Raw genomic sequence first — 19,394 nt, 5'->3', positions numbered from 1 at the left:
TGGATAAGAAAGCTGTGGTACATATACACAATGGAGTATTACTCAGCCATTAAAAAGAATACATTTGAGTCAGTTCTAATGAGGTGGATGAAACTGGAGCCTATTATACAGAGTGAAGTAAGCCAGAAGGAAAAACATAAATACAGTATACTAACGCATATATATGGAATTTAGAAAGATGGTAACAATAACCCGGTGTACGAGACAGCAAAAGAGACACTGATGTATAGAACAGTCTTATGGACTCTGTGGGAGAGGGAGAGGGTGGGAAGATGTGGGAGAATGGCAATGAAACATGTAAAATATCATGTAGGAAACGAGTTGCCAGTCCAGGTTCGATGCATGATGCTGGATGCTTGGGGCTGGTGCACTGGGACGGCCCAGAGGGATGGTATGGGGAGGGAGGAGGGAGGAGGGTTCGGGATGGGGAACACATGTATACCTGTGGCGGATTCATTTTGATATTTGGCAAAACTAATACAATTATGTAAAGTTTAAAAATAAAATAAAATTGGAAGAATAAAAAAAAAAAAAAAAAAGAAGGAAATGGCAATTCACTCCAGTATTCTTGCCTAAAGAATCCCATGGACAAAGGAGTCTGGTGGACTGCAGTCCATGGGATCTCAAAGAGTCAGACACAACTGAGCGAATAAAAACTGCATTAACTTTGTTGATGGATGATAATCTGCTATAAAATGATGCTTAAAATATGTTTTTGCTTACTATATTTTTCTAAGACAAAATAACACCTTATTTATATAGCACTTTAAAATTTATGAGTACTTCACATGCATTAACTCATTTTATCCACTCAATATTTTTGTGGCATAGGCAACTTTCTTTAAGAGAAGTGAAGCTTAGAAAGGTAAAAAGAGTTGCCAAAGATGACATTACTATTAAGTGATAGAAACTCGAACTTCTGATTACTAATAAATAGTCACCTGTAAGGAGGCAAGTGGGAAGTGGTTGTGTGGGGAAATGGGAGGGGAGTATCCTTAGAGAACACATTACTTTGCAGAAATAGTGGTTGTCTTATTCAAGAGTTTATAGAACATCAGTTGTCGAATCACTAAAATTAAATCTTAGATACAAATAAAATGTCTATTCTAATCCCTTAAGCACCTGGGAGTCGGAATCAAAAAATATTTCAATACTGAAGTAAACTTATATCTCTTAAGGTAGCCAGATGCCTCATCATCTAGTTAGTGACATCCATGAATGGATGGAGACTCCCATTGTCCCTACCTATTATCCAGCAAAAGCACAGCCAAGGGAACAGGTATGACAGAATCAGCAGGGAAAGAAGAGCCTATTGAGCTTGACTCTAGTCTGGCATGGTGAAGAGACCTGAGACATGTAGAATAAGTGGGAGGCCCTCTGAGGCCCCTCGCCCTCCTTTCTCCCCCACCCCTGTCCCCATGAGGGAACAGGGGTGGGGCCCACTGGCCTTACAGGCCTCTGGTAAAATACTACTACTATGATGGGGATTTTTGCCACTGACTGGGGTTGGGGAGGGAAGAGGGGAAGCTCCAAAGGGCTCTGGATTCTGGCTCTGGATTGTGTTGTTAAAAACAACAGAAATAAAAATGAAAAACTCTGATAAACTTGAAACTGTTTAATCATGCTTTTGTCAAGTAACCTAAGTCTGAAGAGTTCCCCAACCAAAACAGGGGTAATAGAATCATCTTAGAATTTAATTTTTAGATTGTTAATCAAAATTTGTCCTAAAAAGTGTTGTGCTGACCAAGTGGGCTTTATTCCTGGGATGCAAGGATTCTTCAGTATTCACAAATCAATCAGTGTGATACACCATATTAACAAATTGAAAGATTAAAACAATATGATTATCTCAATAGATGCAGAGAAAGCTGTTGACAAAATTCAATACCCATTAATGATTTAAAAAAAAAAAAAAACTCCAGAAAGCAGGCATAGAAGGAACATCCCTCAACATAATAAAAGCCATATATGACAAGCCTACAGCAAACATTATCCTCAATGGCAAAAAAAAAAAAAATCCTCTAAAATCAGGAACAAGGGTGCCCATTGTCACCAGTACTATTCAACATAGTTTTGGAAGTCCTAGCCACAGCAATCAGAGAAGACAAAAGAAATAAAAGGAATCCAGATTGGAAAAGAAGAAGTAAAACTCTGCAGATGACATGATCCTCTACATAGAAAATCCTAAAGATACCACCAGAAAATTACTGGAGGTAATCAATGAATATAGTGAATTTTCAGGATATAAAATACACAGGATCCTATGTATAAAATACATAGGATACACAGAAATCCCTTGCATTCCTATACACTGACAATGAAAGAAACAAGGAAACAATTCTATTCACCATTGCAATAAAAAGAGTAAAATACTTAGGAATAAATTTACCCAAAGAAACAGAAGGCCTATATATAGAAAACTATAAAACACTGATGAAAGAAATCAAAGATGACACAAATAGATGGAGAAGTATACCATGTTTGTGGATTGGAAGAATCAATATAGTGAAAATGAGTATATTGCCCAAAGTAATCTATAGATTCAATGCAATCCCTATCAAGCTACCCATGGTATTTTTCACAGAACTAGAACAATTTCACAATTTGTATGGAAACACCAAAAAACTTGCAATATCCAAAGCAATCTTGAGAAAGAAAAATGAAACTAGAGGAAACAACCTTCCTGACTTCAAACTATATTCCAAAGCTGCAGTCATCAAGACAATTTGGTAGTGGCACAAAGACAGAAATATAGGTCAATGGAACAAAATAGAAAGCCCAGAAATAAAGCATCTATGAACACCTTTGACAAAGGAAGCAAAAATATACAATGGAGAGAAGACAGTCTTTTTAACAAGTAGGAACTTCCCTGGTGGCACAGGTGGTAAAGAATCTGCCTGCAATGCAGTAGACCTGGGTTTGATCCCTGGATTGGGAAGATCCCCCAGAGAAGGGAAAGGCTACCCACTCCAGTGGAGTATACAGAATACTCCAGTAAACAGAATACACTCCAGTATTCTGGCCTGGAGAATTCCATGGACTGTATAGTCCATGGGGTTGCAAAGAATCAGACATGACTGAGTGACTTTCACTAGTGCTGGGGAAACTGGTCAACCATGTATAAAAGAATGAAACTAGAACATGTTCTAACACCATATGCAAAAATAAACTCAAAATGGATTAAAGATCTAAGTGTAAGACCAGAGACTTTAAAACTCTTAGAGGAAAACCTAGGCAGAACACTCTCTGATATAAATCACAGCAAGATCCTCCATGACCCACCTCCAGAGTAATGGAAATAAAAACAAATGGGACCTGATTAAATGTAAAAGCTTTTACACAAGGAAGGAAACAATAAGCAGATGAAAGGCAGCCTTCAGAATACAAGAAAATAAAAGCAAATGAAACAACTTACAATCTTCAAAATACACAAGCAGCTCATGCAGCTCAATAACAGAAAAACAAACAACCCAATCAAAACATGGGCCAAAGAACTAAACAGACATTTCTCCAAAGAAGACATACAGATAGCTAATAAACACAAGAAAAGAAAATAATCACTCATTATTAGAAAAATGGGAATCAAAACCACAGTGAGGTATCATCTCACACCGGTCAGAATGGCCACCATCAAAAAGCTACAAACAGTAAATGCTGGAGAGGGTGTGGAGAAAAGGGAACACTCTTACACTGTTGGTGGAAATGAAAACTGGTACAGCCATTATGGAGAACAGTGTGGAGATTCCTTTTAAAACTGGAAATAGAACTGCCGTACAACCCAGCAATCCCACTGCTGGGCATACACACCAGGGAAACCAGAATTGAAAGAGACACATGTATTCCAGTGTTCATTGCTAGGACATGGAAGCAATGTAGATGTCCATTGGCAGATGAATGGATAAGGGAGTTGTGGTACATATACACACAATGGAATACTTAGCTATAAAAAGGAACACATTTGAGTCAGTTCTAATGAGGTGGATGAAATGAGCCTATTATACAGCATGAAGTCAGAAAGAGAAACATTCTCAGTATTTCTCTTTCTATGGAATTTAGAAAGACAATAACAACAATCTTACATGCAAGGCACCAGAAGAGACAGATATAAAGAACAGACTTTTGGCTCTGGGAGCAAGTGAGGGTGGGGTGATTTGAGAGAATAGCATTGATACATGTATATTACCATATGCAAAATAGATGACCAGTGCAAGTTCCATGCATGAAGAAGAGCACTCAAAGCCGGTGCTCTGGGACAACACAGAGGGATGGGATGGGGAGGAAGGTGGGACGGGGGTTCAGGATGGTGGGCAACACATGTGCACCCGTGGCTGATTCATGTCAATGTATGGGAAAAACCATCACAGTATTGTAATTATCCTCCAATTAAAATTACTTTTTTAAAAACTGCAGTTCAGCACACTGGGAAATATAAGGAACTCAAAGTGAGAGAAGGGCCTTTTAAATTATCCCAGAAAAACTTTAATCACTGGGGTAGCAAAAGATACTTATAGGCAGTGCCATCTACTTTATATTTTGAGAACATGACACATTTCTACATGTTTTTGAAAACATAAAGGCTACCAATAAAATAAATGTTCGGTTGCTTTTCTTCTTCCTTTCCATTCTTGGTGATAACTGCAATGCACAGCCATCCAAGGTGGATGGGTCATGGTGGAGAGTTCTGACAAAACATGGTCCACTGAATTAGTGAATGGCAAACCATTTCAGTATTCTTGCCTTGAGAACCCCCTGAACAGTATGAAAAGACAAAAATATATGACACTGGAAAATGAGCCCCAGGTCAGTAAGTGTCCAATATGCTACTGCAGAAGAATGGAGAGAGAGCTCCAGAAAGTGAAGAGGCTGGACCAAAGTGGAAATAATGCCCAGCTGTAGATGGGTCTGGTGGTGAAAGTAAAGTCCAATGCTGTATAGAACAGTATTGCATAGGAACCTGGAATGTTAGGTGCATGAATCAAGGTAAGTTGGACATAGTCAAGCCAGAGATGGTAAAAGTGAACATCAACATTTTAGTAATCACTGAACTAAAATGGATGGGAATAGCCAAATTTAATTCAGATGACCACTAGATTACTACTGTGGGCAAGAATCCCATAAAAGAAATGGAGTAGCCCTCATAGTGAACAAAAGAGTACAAAATGCAGTACTGGGATGCAGTCTCAAAAAATGACGAAATGATCTCGGTTCATTTCCAAGGCAAACCATTCAACACAGTAATCCAAGTCTATGCCCCAACCACTAACACCAAAGAAGCTGAAACAGTTCATATTTGAAGACCTCCAAGATCTAGAATTAATAGCCAAAAAAAGAAGAGATGGCCTTTTCATCACAGGGGCTTGAAATGCAAACTAAGGAGTCAAGAGATACATAACATAACAGGCAAGTTTGGCCTTGGAGTACAAAATGAAGCAGGGCAAAGGCTAACAGAGTTTTGACAAGAGAATGCACAGGTCATAACAAACACCCTTTTCCAACAACACAAGGGATGGACATCATCAAATAGTCAATACCGAAATCAGATTGATTATATTCTTTGCAGCCAAAGATGGAGAAGCTCTGTACAGTCAGCAAAGAAAAGACATGGAGCTGACTATGGCTCAAATCATCAGCTCCTTATCGCAAAATCCAGGCTTAAATTGAAGAAAGTAGGGAAAACCACTAGGCCATCAGGTATAATCTAAATCAAATCCCTTATGACTTTAAGTGGAAGTGACAAATAGATTCAAGGGATTAGATCTCACAGAGTGCCTGAAGAACTATGGACACAGGTTCCTAACATTGTACAGGAGATGGTGACCAAAACCCTACCAAAGAGAAAGAAATGCAACAAGGCAAAATGGTTGTCTGAGAAGGGTTTACAAATAGCTGAGAAAAGAAGAGAAGCCAAGGAGAAAGGGAAAGATATACCAATCTAAATGCAGAGTTCCAAAAAAACATCAAGGAGAGGTGAGAAAGCCTTATTAAGTGAACACAAAGAAATAGTACTCTCGCCTGGGAAGTCGCATGGACGGAGGAGCCTGGTAGGCTGCAGTCCATGCGGTCGTGAAGAGTCAGACACGACTAAGGCGACTTAGGAGCAGCAGCAAAGAAATAGAGGAAAACAATAGAATGGGAAAGACTAGAGAGCTCTTCAAGAAAATTAGAGATACCAAGGGAAGGTTTCATACAAGAATGGGCACAATAAAGGACTGAAATATTAAGGACCTAACAGAAGCAGAAGATGTTAAGAAGAGGTGGCAAGAATACACAGAAGAACTGTTCAAAAAAGGTCTTCATGACCTGGATGACCACAAAGGTGTGGTTACCTAGAGCCAGACATCTTGGAGTGTGAAGTCAAGTAGGTCATAGGAAGCATCACTACAAACAAAGCTAGTGGAGGTGTTGAAATTCTAGCTGAGGCACTTCAAATCCTAAAGGATGATGCTGTTAAAGTACTGCACTCAATATGCCAACAAATTCGAAAAACTCAGCAGTGACCACAGTACTGGAAAAGGTCAGTTTTCATTCCAGTCCCAAAGAAGGGCAATACCAAAGAATGTTCAAACTGCCATACAGTTGTGCTCGTTTTGCATGCTGGTAAGGCTCAAAATCCTTCAAGCTAGGCTTCAGCAGCAGTATGTGAACTGAGAACTTTCAGGTGTACAAGCTGTGTTTAGAAAAGGCAGAGGAACCAGAAACCAAGTTGCTAACATTTGTTGGATCATGAAGAAAGCAAGGAGGTTTCAGGAAAATCTACTTCTGCCTCACTGATTATGCTAAAGCCTTTGTGTGGATCACAACAAACTGGAAAATTCTTAAAAAGATGGGAGTACCAAACCACCTTACCTGCCCTGAGAAACATGTATGCAGGTCAACAATCAACAGAAGGGAGTGCATTAAGGCTGTACATATTGTTACCTTGCTTATTTAACTTATATGCAGAGTACATGTGAAATGCTAAGCTGAGTGAATCACAACCTGGAATCAAGATAACTGAGAAATATCAACAACTTCAGACATGCAGATGATACCACTCTAATAGCAGAAATTGAAGAGGCGCTAAAGAGCCTCTTGATGAGGCTGAAAGAAGAGAGTGAAAAAGCTTGCTTAGAGGCTTCTGGTTCAAGATGGTAGAGTAGAAGGATGTGTGCTTATCTCCTTCTGTAAGAGCACCAAAATCGCAACTAGCTGTTGAACAGCTGGTTCAACAGGAGGATGCTGGAACCCACCAAAAAAAGATACCCCATGTCCAAAGACAAAGAAGAAGCCACAAGAAGGTAGGAGGGGTGCAATCACAATAAAATCAAATCCCATACCTGCTGAGTGGGTGACCCACAAACTGGAGAACAGTAATAGCAAAGAAGTTTTCGCACTGTTGTGAAGGTTCTGTCGGGGCATGCTTGCCAAGCTGGATATCTGACAAAGGGACTGCGACTCCCCAGGGAATCTGACCTTGAAGGCCAATGGGATTTGATTATAGGACTTCCACAGGACTGGGGAAAACAAGGACTCCAGTCTTCGAGTGCACACACAAAATCTTGCATACACCAAGACCCAGAGGAAAGGAGCAGTGACCCCACAGGAGACTGAACCAAAACTACCTACAAGTGTTAGAGGGTCTCCTGTGGAGAAATGGGTCAGCAGGGGCTCACCTCAGCGATAAGGGCACTGGCAGCAGCAGTCAAGGAAGGGCTCCCTTGTCATAAGCCCTCTTTTATGTTGCCATTAACATGAGATACGAGGGCTGGGTCGCCTCAAGCCAAACAACTACCAGTTCAGTACAGTTGCTCAGTCGTGTGGACTACAGCATGTCAGGCCCCCCTGTCCATCACCAACTCCCTTAGTTTACTCAAACTCCTGTCCATTGAATCTGTGATGCCATCCAACCGTCTCATCCTCTGTCATCCCCGTATGCTCCCACCTTCAATCTTTTCCAGCATCAGGGTCTTTCCAACTGAGTCAGCTCTTCGTATCAGGTGGCCAAAGTATTGGAGTTTCAGCTTCAACATCAGTCCTTCCAATGGATATTCAGGACTGATTTCCTTTAGGATGGACTGGTTGAATCTCTTTTCAATCCAAGGGACTCTTCAAGAGTCTTCTCCAACACCACAGTTCAAAAGCATCAATTCTTTGGCGCTTAGCTTTCTTTATAGTCCAACTGTCACATCCATACATGACTACTGGGAAAACCATAGCTTTGACTAGACAGACCTTTGTTGAGAAAGTAATGTCTCTGCTTTTTAATATGCTGTCTAGGTTGGTCATAATTTTTCCTTCAAGGAGCAAGCATCTTACTTTCATGGCTTCAGTCACCATCTGCAGTGATTTTGGAGCCCAAAAAAGTAAAGTCTGTCACTGTTTCCATGGTTTCCCCATCTGTTTGCCATGAAGTGATGGGACCAGATGCCATGATCTTAGTTTTCTGAATGTTGAGCTTTAAGCCAACTTTTTCACTCTCCTCTTTCACTTTCATCAAGAGGCTCTTTAGTTCTTCTTCACTTTCTGCCATAAAGGTGGTGTCATCTGCATATCTGAGGTTATTGATATTTCTCCCAGCAATCTTGATTCCAGCTTGTGCTTTATCCAGCCCAGCGTTTCTCATGATGTATTCTGCATTTAAGTTAAATAAGCAGGGTGACAATATACAGCCTTGACGTACTCCTTTTCCTATTTGGAACCAGTCTGTTGTTCCAGGTCCAGTTCTAACTGTTGCTTCCTGGCCTGCATATGGATTTCTCAGGAGGCACATCAGGTGGTCTGGTAGTCCCATCTCTTGAAGAATTTTCCACAGTTTGTTGTGATCCACACAGTCAAAGGCTTTGGCATAGTCAATAAAGCAGAAGTAGATGTTTTTCTGCAACTCTCTTGCTTTTTTGATGACCCAACAGATGTTGGCAATTTGATTTCTAGTTCCTCTGCCTTTTCTAAATCCAACTTGAACATCTGGAAGTTCACAGTTCATGTACTGTTGAAGCCTGGCTTGGAGAATTTTGAGCATTTCTTTGCTAACGTGTGAGATGAGTGCAATTGTGTGGTAGTTTGAGCATTCTTTGGCATTGCCTGTCTTTGGGATTGGAATGAAAATTGACCGTTTCCAGTCCTGTGGCCACTGCTGAGTTTTCCAAGTTTGCTGGCATATTGAGTGCAGCACTTTCACAGCATCATCTTTTAGGATTTGAAATAGCTCAACTGGAATTCCATCACCTCCACTAGCTTTGTTTGTAAGGCCCACTTGACTTCACATTCCAGGATGTCTGTCTCTAGATGAGTGATCACACCATCGTGATTATCTGGGTCATGAAGATCTTTTTTTGTAGAGTTCTTCTGTGTATTCTTGCCACTCTTCTTAATATCTTCTACTTCTGTTAGGTCCATACCTTTTCTGTCCTTTATTGAGCCCAACTTTGCATGAAATGTTCCCTTGGTATCTCTAATTTCCTTGAAGAGATCTCTAATCTTTCCCATTCTATTGTTTTCCTCTATGTCTTTGCATTGATCACTGAGGAAAGCTTTCCTATCTCTCCTTGATAGTCTTTGGAACTCTGCATTCAAATATATATCTTTCCTTTTTTCCTCTGCCTTTCACTCCTTTTCACAGCTCTTTGTAAGGCCTCCTCAGACAACCATTTTGCCTTTTTGCATTTCTTTGTCTTGGGGATGGTCTTGATCCCTGCCTCCTGTACAATGTCATGAACCCCCATCCATAGTTCTTCAGGCACTCTGTCTATCAGATCTAATCCCTTGAATATATTTATCACTTCCACTGTATAATTGTAAGGGATTTGATTTAGGTCATACCTGAATGGTCTAGTGGTTTTCCGTACTTTCTTCAGTTTCAGTCTGAATTTGGCAATAAGGAGTTCATGATCTGAGCCAGTCAGCTGTCTTGTTTTTGCTGACTGTATAGAGCTTCTCCATCTTTGGCTGCAAAGAATATAATCAATCTGATTTCAGAGATAGTAGATAATCAAGTACCAGAGATAGTAGATAATCAGCTATCAGCAAATAATTAGATTAAAGCTTTACTGATCAAGGCCCTGCCCACCAGAGCAAGACCCAGTTTTTCCCACCACCAATCCCCATCGGGAAGCTTACACAAGCCTCTCAGCCTCCTCCATCAGAGGGCAGACAGAAGAAGCACGAATAAGCACAGTCTCACAGTGGCTAAAACGAAAACCACCTTAAAGGAAGTTACCCACAATGAAAAAGCAGAATATCACAGAGGAAGATAAAAACCCCAGAAAAACAACGAAGAAATGGAGATAAGCAACCTTCCAGAAAAAGAATTCAAAATAATGATAGGGAACATGATCTAGGATCTCAGGAAAACAATGAAGAAGATGAAGACCTACAAGAACTAAAGAACAAACAGAGCTGAATAATATACTAGAAGGAGTCAGTAGCAGAATAACTGAGGCAGAAGAATGGATAAATGACCTGGAAAACAGAATGGTGGAAATCACTGCTGCAGAACAGAATATAGAAAAAAGAATGAAAAGAAATGAAGATAGCCTAAGAGACCTCTGTGACAGCATTAAATGCACCAACATTCACATTATTGGGGTCCCAGAAGGAGAAGAGAGAGAGAAGGGACAATGAGAAAATATTTGAATTGATAATAGCAGAAAACTTCCCCAACATGGGAAAGGAAATAGTCAACCAAGTCCAGGAAGCACAAAGTCCCAGTCAGTGTAAACCCAACGAGGAACACATCAAGACACATAATAATCAAACTGACAAAAATTAAAGGTAAAATATTAAAAGCAACAAGGCAAAAATGACAACACACAAGTGAACTCCCATCAGGCTATAGCTGATTTCTCAAAGAAACTACAAGCCAGAAGGGAATGGCATATCTATACATTTAAAGTGATGAAAGGGAAGAACCTATAACCAAGAATACTCTACCCAGCAAGACTCTCTTTCATATTTGATGGAGATCAAAAGCTTTCCAGGCAAGCAAAAGTTGGGAGAATTCAGCACCCACCAAGCCAGCTTTACAACAAATGCTAAAGGAACTTCTCCAGGGCAGGAAACACAAGAGAAGGAAAAGACCTACAGAAAATAAACCCAAAACAATTAATAATAATAGGATCATATATATTGATAATTACCTTAAATGTAAATGGATTTAATGCACTAACCAAAAGATATAGACAGGCTGGACAGATGAAAACATGTGCATGTATGCATTTCCACTTACCACATCAGTCTGCTTGACCCCCTCAAATTGTTTATGTAATTATTTTATATTGTTAGATTAATCATGTTCCCATGATTAACTAATTATCTAATTTTTTGTCTGGCTATTGTGAAAACTGATAAGATATTTTTTACGATTGTGATTATGTAACTATTACTCAGTACCATTGTAACATGATTGGTCAACAGAAAAGTAATAGAACTCTATATCACCAAAACTACCATGTAATAATAAAACTTGTAATCACTTTTTAAAATTCAGATGCATATCAGGATTATCCTGGAAATTTTTGGAAAATACAAATGCCCGGGTATTGCTTTTTCTTTTGCCAGGACTCCAGATATCTTTCTAATGAGCAACCATGTTTAAAAACAACTGGACTATATGATGATATTTTACTTTTATCTAGTTTCACTTTTTCTATTTCATATTCACTGCTCCCATTTCATTTAGTTTATATTTTCCAATTTCTCCATCTCTTTTTTTTTAATGTTCTTTCTCAAGCCTTTATCAAGTGTAGTAGAAAAGCTTTCATATACATATATATAAATAATGTTAATATATAAGAAAACTTACGTATTTTTGCCTAACTAAAAAATTTATGACATTTTGATTCCACTTGTTTGACTTACTATGAATAGAATGTAGGATTCCTAATTTTAAAAAATAGATGTGCAACAAGCAACAAAGGTTTACTCTATAGCACAGGGAACTGTAGTCACTATCTTGTAATAACCTATAATGAAAAGTAATTTCAAAAATAATATGTATGTATAACTGAATCACTTTGCTGTGCACCTGAAACATTGTACATCAACAATACTTCAATAAAATATATATATTAAGAAAAATAAAATTTTAAAAAAGAATAAGCTGGCTTAAACTCAACATTCAAAACACTAACATCATGGCATCTGCTCCCATCACTTCATGGCAAATAAATGTGGGAAAAGTGGAAACAGTGCCAGATTTTATTTTCTTGGGCTCCAAAATCACTGCAGATTGTGACTGCAACCATGAAATTAAAAGACGCTTGCTCCTTGGAAGAAAAACTATGACAAACCTGGACAACATAGTAAAAAGCAGAGACATTACTTTGCCAACAAAGGTCCGTCTAGTCAAGGTTATGATTTTTCCAGTGGTCATATATGGATGTGAGAGTTGGACTATAAAGAAACCTGAGTGCTGAAGAATTGATGCTTTTGAATTGTGGTGTTGGAGAAGACTCTTGAGAGTCCCTTGGACTGCAAGGAGATCCAACCAGTCCATTCTAAAGGAGATCAGTTCTGGGTATTCATTGGAAGGACTGATGTTGAAGCTGAAACTCCAAAACTTTGGCCACCTCATGCAAAGAGCTGACTCATTGGAAAAGACTCTGATGCTGGGAGAGATTGGGGGCAGGAGGAGAAGGGGACGACAGAGGATGAGATGGCTGGATGGCATCACTGACTCAATGGACATGAGTTTGTGTGAACTCCAGGAGATAGGGAACCTTGGAGTGCTGCAGTTCATGGGGTCACAGAGTCAGTCACAACTTAGCAGCTGAGCAAGGCAATTGCTAGTCTTTGCATAGACCCTCCATGTAGTGTTTGCTGTTGGGGATAAGAGCTATTCTAGTTATCTTTTTTTTTTTTTTAATTGGAGGCTAATTACTTTACAGTATTGTGGTGGTTTTTGCCATACATTCACATGGATCAGCCATGGGTGTACATGTGTTTCTCATCCTGATCCTCCCTCCCCATTCCATCCCTCAGGGTCATCCCAGTGCACCAGACCTGAGCACCCTGCCTTATGCATCGAACCTGGACTGGTGATCTATTTCACATATGATAATATACATGTTTCAATGCTGTTCTTTCAAATAATCCCACCCTGGCCTTCTCCCACAGAGTCCAACAGTCTGTTGTTTACATCTGTGTCTCTTTTATTGTCTCGCATATAGGGTCATCATTACCATCTTTCTAAATGCCATATATATGCGTTAATGTACTGTATTAGTGTTTTTCTTTCTGACTCACTTCACTCTGTATAATAGGCTCCAGTTTCCTAGTTATCATTGTTTATATCCTAATGACAAGTACCAAACTCATGCTACTGTTGATACTGATGTTGTTTTTCAGTTGCTAAGTCATGTCCAACTCTTTGTGATTCCATGGACTCTAGCCCACCAGGCTCCTCTGTCCATGGGATTCTCCAGGCAAGACTGCTGGAGTGAGTTGCCATTTCCTTCTCCAGGGACCTTCTCCACTTTCCTTCCTTCCTCTGGACCAGAGGCTGAACCCACCACTCCTGCATTAGCATGCAAACCCTGTACCACTGAGCCACCAGGGAAGCCCAATTTTTATACTGATAGAATGTGTTATTTCAAGATAAATGGATCACTATCATAATTGCCTACTGAAGTCTCCTTAGCTCAAAAATTCTAACAGTGCCCACAGTTAAATACAGCTTAATATCACTGAAATCACAACACTTATTTTGATAACTATTAGTACAAACATAATTGCAGTTTTGGACCATGAATTTTAAATCATTATAACTAGACTCAAACACATCTTTATTAATCAAAATAGGAACCATTAGAATCAACACATTTTTGCCAACAAGAAATAAGTTTGCTTATTTCTGTAGTGTAAAAATCTGTGCTTCAGGATTTGACAAACTTGGAAAGCATTTCTGCCTCCTGCTGGTTTTGGAAGCTGGTTTGGAAACAGCAAAACTCTTGCTGGTTTGGAAGCTGGTATCAGAAGTGCTTTTGATATCTCCAAAAAATTGTCGAGATGCTTGAAGAAGTCAGGTGACTAGTGGCAAGAGGTCAGGTGAATATAGTAGATGAGGCAAAACTTCATAGCCCAATTTGTTCAACTTTTTAAGCGTTAGTTGTGCAACATGTCTTCAGGCATTGTCATGGAGAAGAATTGCCCATTCTGTTGACCAATGCCAACTGCAGGCATTGTGGTTTTTCAGTGCATCTCATCAATTTGTTGAGCGTACATCTCAGATGTAATGGTTTTGCCAGGATTCAGAAATCTGTACTGCAATATTGTAATTATCCTCCAATTAAAAAAAAAAATTTGACTGTGACAGATTCATTTTGATATTTGGCAAAACTAATACAATTATGTAAAGTTTAAAAATAAAATTTAAAAAAAACTAAAAAAAGTAATAATAAAAATAAAAAAAAAAAATTTAAGAATTAAAAAAAAAGCTGTAGTGGATCAGACTGGCACCAAACAGTGACCGTGGCCTTTTTTTGGTGCAAGTTTAGTTTTGGGAAGTGCTGTAGAGCTTCTACTCAGTCCAACTATTAAGCTGGTCATCACAGGTTGCCATATAAAATCCACTTTCCATCACACGTTATAATCTGATTAAGAAATTGTTGTTGGTCGTGTAGAATAAGAGAAGATGACACTTTGATATGATGATTTTTTTATTTTTGGTCAGCTCATGAGACACCTACTTACGGAGTGTTTCACCTTTCTAGTTTGCTTCAAATGCCAAATGACTGTGGAATGATCAACAGTGAGTTCTTCAGCAACTTCTAGTGTAGTTGTTAAGAGGATCGGCTTGAATAATCCTCTCAGTTGGTCATTGCCAAATTCTGATGGCAGGCCACTATGCTCCTCATCTTCAAAGCTCTCATCTCCTTTGCAAAACTTCTTGAAACACCACTGCACTGTACATTTGTTAGCAATTCCAGGGACAAATGTGTTGATGTTGAGAGTTGTCTCCACCCATTTTGAACTCGAGTGAAAAATCGCTCAAATTTGCTTTTTGTCTAACATCCTTTCTATACTCTAAAATAAATATAAACAGCAAGTAATAAGTCATTAGCAAAAAACTAAAGGGAGAAATGTGCATTAAAATGATGTATAACATAATCACATTTATTTAAGTATATATCACAATATCAAATGACAAAGTTAAACAAATCTAAAACTGCAATTATTTTTGCACCAACCTAATATCTTTTGGGGGGGGCTCTAAAAATCACTGCAGAAGGTGACTGCAACCATGAAATTAAAAGACGCTTACTCCTTGGAAGGAAAGTTATGACCAACCTAGATAGCTTGTTCAAAAGCAGAGACATTACTTTGCCAACAAAGGTTCGTCTAGTCGAGGCTATGGTTTTTCCTGTGGTCATGTATGGATGTGAGAGTTGGACTGTGAAGAAGGCTGAACGCCGAAGAACTGATGCTTTTGAACTGTGGTGCTGGAGAAGACTCTTGAGAATCCCTTGGACTGCAAGGAGATCCAACCAGTCCATTCTGAAGGAGATCAGCCCTGGGATTTCTTTGGAAGGAATGATGCTAAAGCTGAAACTCCAGTACTTTGGCCACCTCATGCAAAGAGTTGACTCATTGGAAAAGACTCTGATGCTGGGAGGGACTGGGGGCAGAAGGAGAAGGGGACGACAGAGGATGAGATGGCTGGATGGCATCACTGACTCGATGGACGTGAGTCTGAGTGAACTCCGGGAGTTGGTGATGGACAGGGAGGCCTGGTGCTGCGATTCACGGGGTCGCAAAGAGTCGGACACGACTGACTGAACTGAACTGAACTGAATATCTTTTCATTTATTTTACAATACTTTATACTTTTCTGATTAGAAGACTTTTATACCTTCACAAAGTATCCTTAAGTGGTATGAGTAAACTCTCTATGTAACTGCACAATTGAAAACATTTTTTGACCCTAGAAGCATCTAGATCTGATATGCTATAGAATACCCATTGTTTTTATGACTTACTCCTGATGGTTAACTATTCTAGCATTGGCAGGTTGTTTCATTGTCAGTAGATGTGTTCAGTCTTAAGTCAATAGAATGGCATGTATGTCCAAATCCTGGAAATTACAATAATCAACCATGCCTCTTTAGAGAAATGAGGCTTTTTATCTTAGAAGCTTTAATTTCCCTTGAAAGTGAAAGTGAAGTCACTCAGTCATGTCCGACTCTGCGACCCTGTAGCCTGTACCAGGCTCCTCCATCCATGGGGTTTTCTAGGCAAGAGTACTACCTATAGATAAATTAAGAGCTTTTAGAAGAGCTACTAGAACACCTGTACAATTTCTGTGGTCACATTCAAGCTGGGCAATTGATTTAGCCTACATGCTACTTCCAATGTTTTATTCAGTTTTATGAGATAAACTTAGGCTCTTGGTGCTTCCATTCTTCTTGAATCACAATGTGCATGCGTGCTAAGTCTCTTCAAGTCATGTATGACTCTGCGACCCATCAGGCTCCTCTTTTCATCGGATTTCTCCAAGCAAGAATACTGGAGCAGGTTGCCATGCCCTCCTCCAAGAGATCCGATCCAGGGATGAACAGTGTCTCGTGTCTCCTGCATTGGCAGGGGGGTTCTTTACCACTAGCGCCACCTGGGAAGCCCTGAATCACAACATTTAAATTCAAATCATCTAAAGGCAAAGGACTGTATAGTCAAAGCTATGGTTTTTCCAGTAGTCATGTACAGATGTGAGAATTGGACCACGAAGGCTGAGCGCCGAAGAATTGATACTTTTGAATTGTGGTGCTGGAGAAGACTCTTTTGAGTCCCTTGGATAGCAAAAAGATCAAATCAGTCATTCTTAAAGGAAATCAACCCTGACTATTCATTGGAAGGACTGATGCTGAAGATGAAGCTCCAGTCCCTTGGCCACTGATGCAAAGAGCTGACTCATTGGAAAAGACCCTAAAGCTGGGAAAGATGATTGAGGGCAGGAGAAGGGAGAGATAGAAGATGAGATGTTTGGATGACATCACTGACTCAATGGACAGGAGTTTGAGCAAACTCCAGGAGATAGTGAAGGACGGGGAAGCCTGGAGTGTTGCAGTTCACTGGATCACAAAGAGTCAGACATGGCTTAGCAACTGAACAACAATATCTAAATACAAAGCAAAGAAGAGCTTTTTTAGACAAAAGGATTGGGCTAAACACTAATGCTCTGAAGTAGGCATTTAGTCATTGAGATGCCTTAGCTAAAGTTTTTATATTTTCAAGTGTATTGAGTAAAGCAGTATCTCCAGTAGTCCTATGTTCAGCAGTGGATCAAATAAAAATCATTTGTTGGAACTCAGTCTAGTCATGAATATTTTACTTAACAGTAGGATGTTACTCCATTAATACCAAAGTTTACTAATATCTGGTTTTCTCTAATAGTCACTTTCTAAATCATAGGATCTGCCTTCTAACTGTGTATATCAGTGTCTTTTTTTTTTAAACGAATCTTTACCAAAGTTCAGGGCTGGCACAAAGAAGAAAGTATAACATAATAATTTAGAAATGTCACTAGATATGGCTATTCTCCAGTCCTTTGCAGTTTTTTATAGCCCTAGGATGCCTTCCAATTAAGCAGGTTATAAAGTAGCCTACTCTCTCTAGTGGGAATTTCCTAAAGTACACCTTTCTCTCCTCAGAATCCAGGCCCCGTTAATATTTTTAAAATCTTTCCCTTTGGTAATAATAAAATAAGAGCCATTTACTGTGCATAAAACCCTAATTTTCTTTAAATCTCTTAATAGGAACCAAGGTTACATTCTGTGAGAAGAAGCTTTCTCAACCTTCATCTGTAGGTTTGAAACTTCGATCGATATTCTCGAAGCCCACACTTTCATCCTAGAAAAGATATCAGAGCAGAGGATTCAATTCTTACTCCACCTTCTTCCACTGATTCTGTTAAGTAGAGTCTCAGATAACTATTTTATCCAATAGTAGAAAACAACTAGAGCCATGTATGGTCTGGTAACAAATATGAGGGGGTTTGATGTGCCTAAGGTTAAATGTTTTTGCTTTTTTAAGGGAGGTAAAAAAAATCTTAGTAGCCAGAACATTGGAAGTACAGGATAAAATCATGGTTTCCTTTATTAATTCACACATACTTAAATAACACAGACTTATAATCTGTAACAAGCAGAACAAAGGTTATATATATAGAACAAGTATCTTGATAAAGTGTGAAAAGTTTGATCATCATCTGGCTCTTATCCACATGATGTCATATACAACCACTTAAAAACATCTTTGGTGTTTGGATTTTACAGTTTTATTCCAGATGTTTTCTATTTTTTAGACACAGCATGGCATAAATATAGAATATACATAGGAACAAGTCATTTGTTACAATAAGATAAGTTCAAAAAAACTATCTTATTAGGGAGATAATATCTATAGATATTTGTTTTCATTATACTTAGGTTTGTTTATATTCTACTTATATTAAATATTTTTGGTAAAACATTTCAAATTCTAGGTTTACATTAGGAATTTTGCCAGATACTAATATATAGACAATTTGTATATATAATATCTGGAAGTCTGTCATATGACCATGTATTTTATGTGAATTACTATGGCCAAAGTTGACACTATTCTTAAATATACTTAAAGGTATCTCCATATCTACTTCTTGCCCTCTTTTGTTATTCATATGAGAAGTATAGGGGTTCTTATAGCATCTTAGCAAGTATAAACATTCACTGCATATATCATGTACAATTCAATACCTTCTTTTAACACAGTGACACTGTCAATATTCCTATGTGTCTTTCATTCAGGTCTTAGTTTGTAAGATTTCTGGACTTTCAAAACATTAACTTGGACTAAGTAAAACTTAACCATAACATTATTTTTCACCTTTTAAATACAAAGCTTGATTGTCTGCTTTTACAGATTAGAAAAGTTTATTATTAAAAAAACACCACACACTAAGTAGAACTTTTTAAAATATAAAATGGCCATGCGTGCCAACTTCTCTTTAAATGCTGCCTGTTTAATATATATACCAATTTTCTTCTGCAAAAACATTATATTCTTTTTAATAATAAAAAATAGAAATCATTACATAAATAAGCAATATTTAAACTGACTACATGGAAATTTATTATAGCATTTATTTACATTTGATTGCACAATGCTAGGAGTCTTATTTTTTTCACTATTTTAATTTCATGTCCACTCAAATAACTAGAGTTGGTTTGCACCTCTATTAGGAAAGAGTAAGAATTACATATTTTTAAAATTATATATTAAAACTTTCTTACAACATTAGAAAGAAAACCCAGTTATAACGAGTTAACTTTTTTTAACCCTGTCTCATAAAGAATAATGAACTACCATTGAAGTATGTATTTTTGGAGTATTTCACCAAAATGTTTCTATGCTAAAATATTTATGTTTAGGAATAAAATATA

At 38.4% G+C, this 19,394-nt stretch overlaps 1 protein-coding gene across 1 annotated transcript in view; it reads left to right on the top strand.

The window, feature by feature from the left end:
• BOLL (boule homolog, RNA binding protein) overlaps window positions 1–17,954 on the top strand; it is an 86,876-nt gene extending 68,922 nt beyond the window's left edge. The window contains exon 12 of the transcript XR_009729631.1: window positions 17,727–17,954. The gene's annotated coding sequence lies outside the window, so the exon portion shown is untranslated. The remainder of the gene's footprint in view (window positions 1–17,726) is intronic.
• The last annotated feature ends 1,440 nt before the right edge of the window (window positions 17,955–19,394 follow it).

This window comes from Bos javanicus, chromosome 2 (genome assembly GCF_032452875.1).
Source record: "Bos javanicus breed banteng chromosome 2, ARS-OSU_banteng_1.0, whole genome shotgun sequence".
In the NCBI taxonomy this organism is placed as follows: Eukaryota; Metazoa; Chordata; class Mammalia; order Artiodactyla; family Bovidae; genus Bos; species Bos javanicus.
This window is presented reverse-complemented; position numbering and strand designations above follow the sequence as displayed.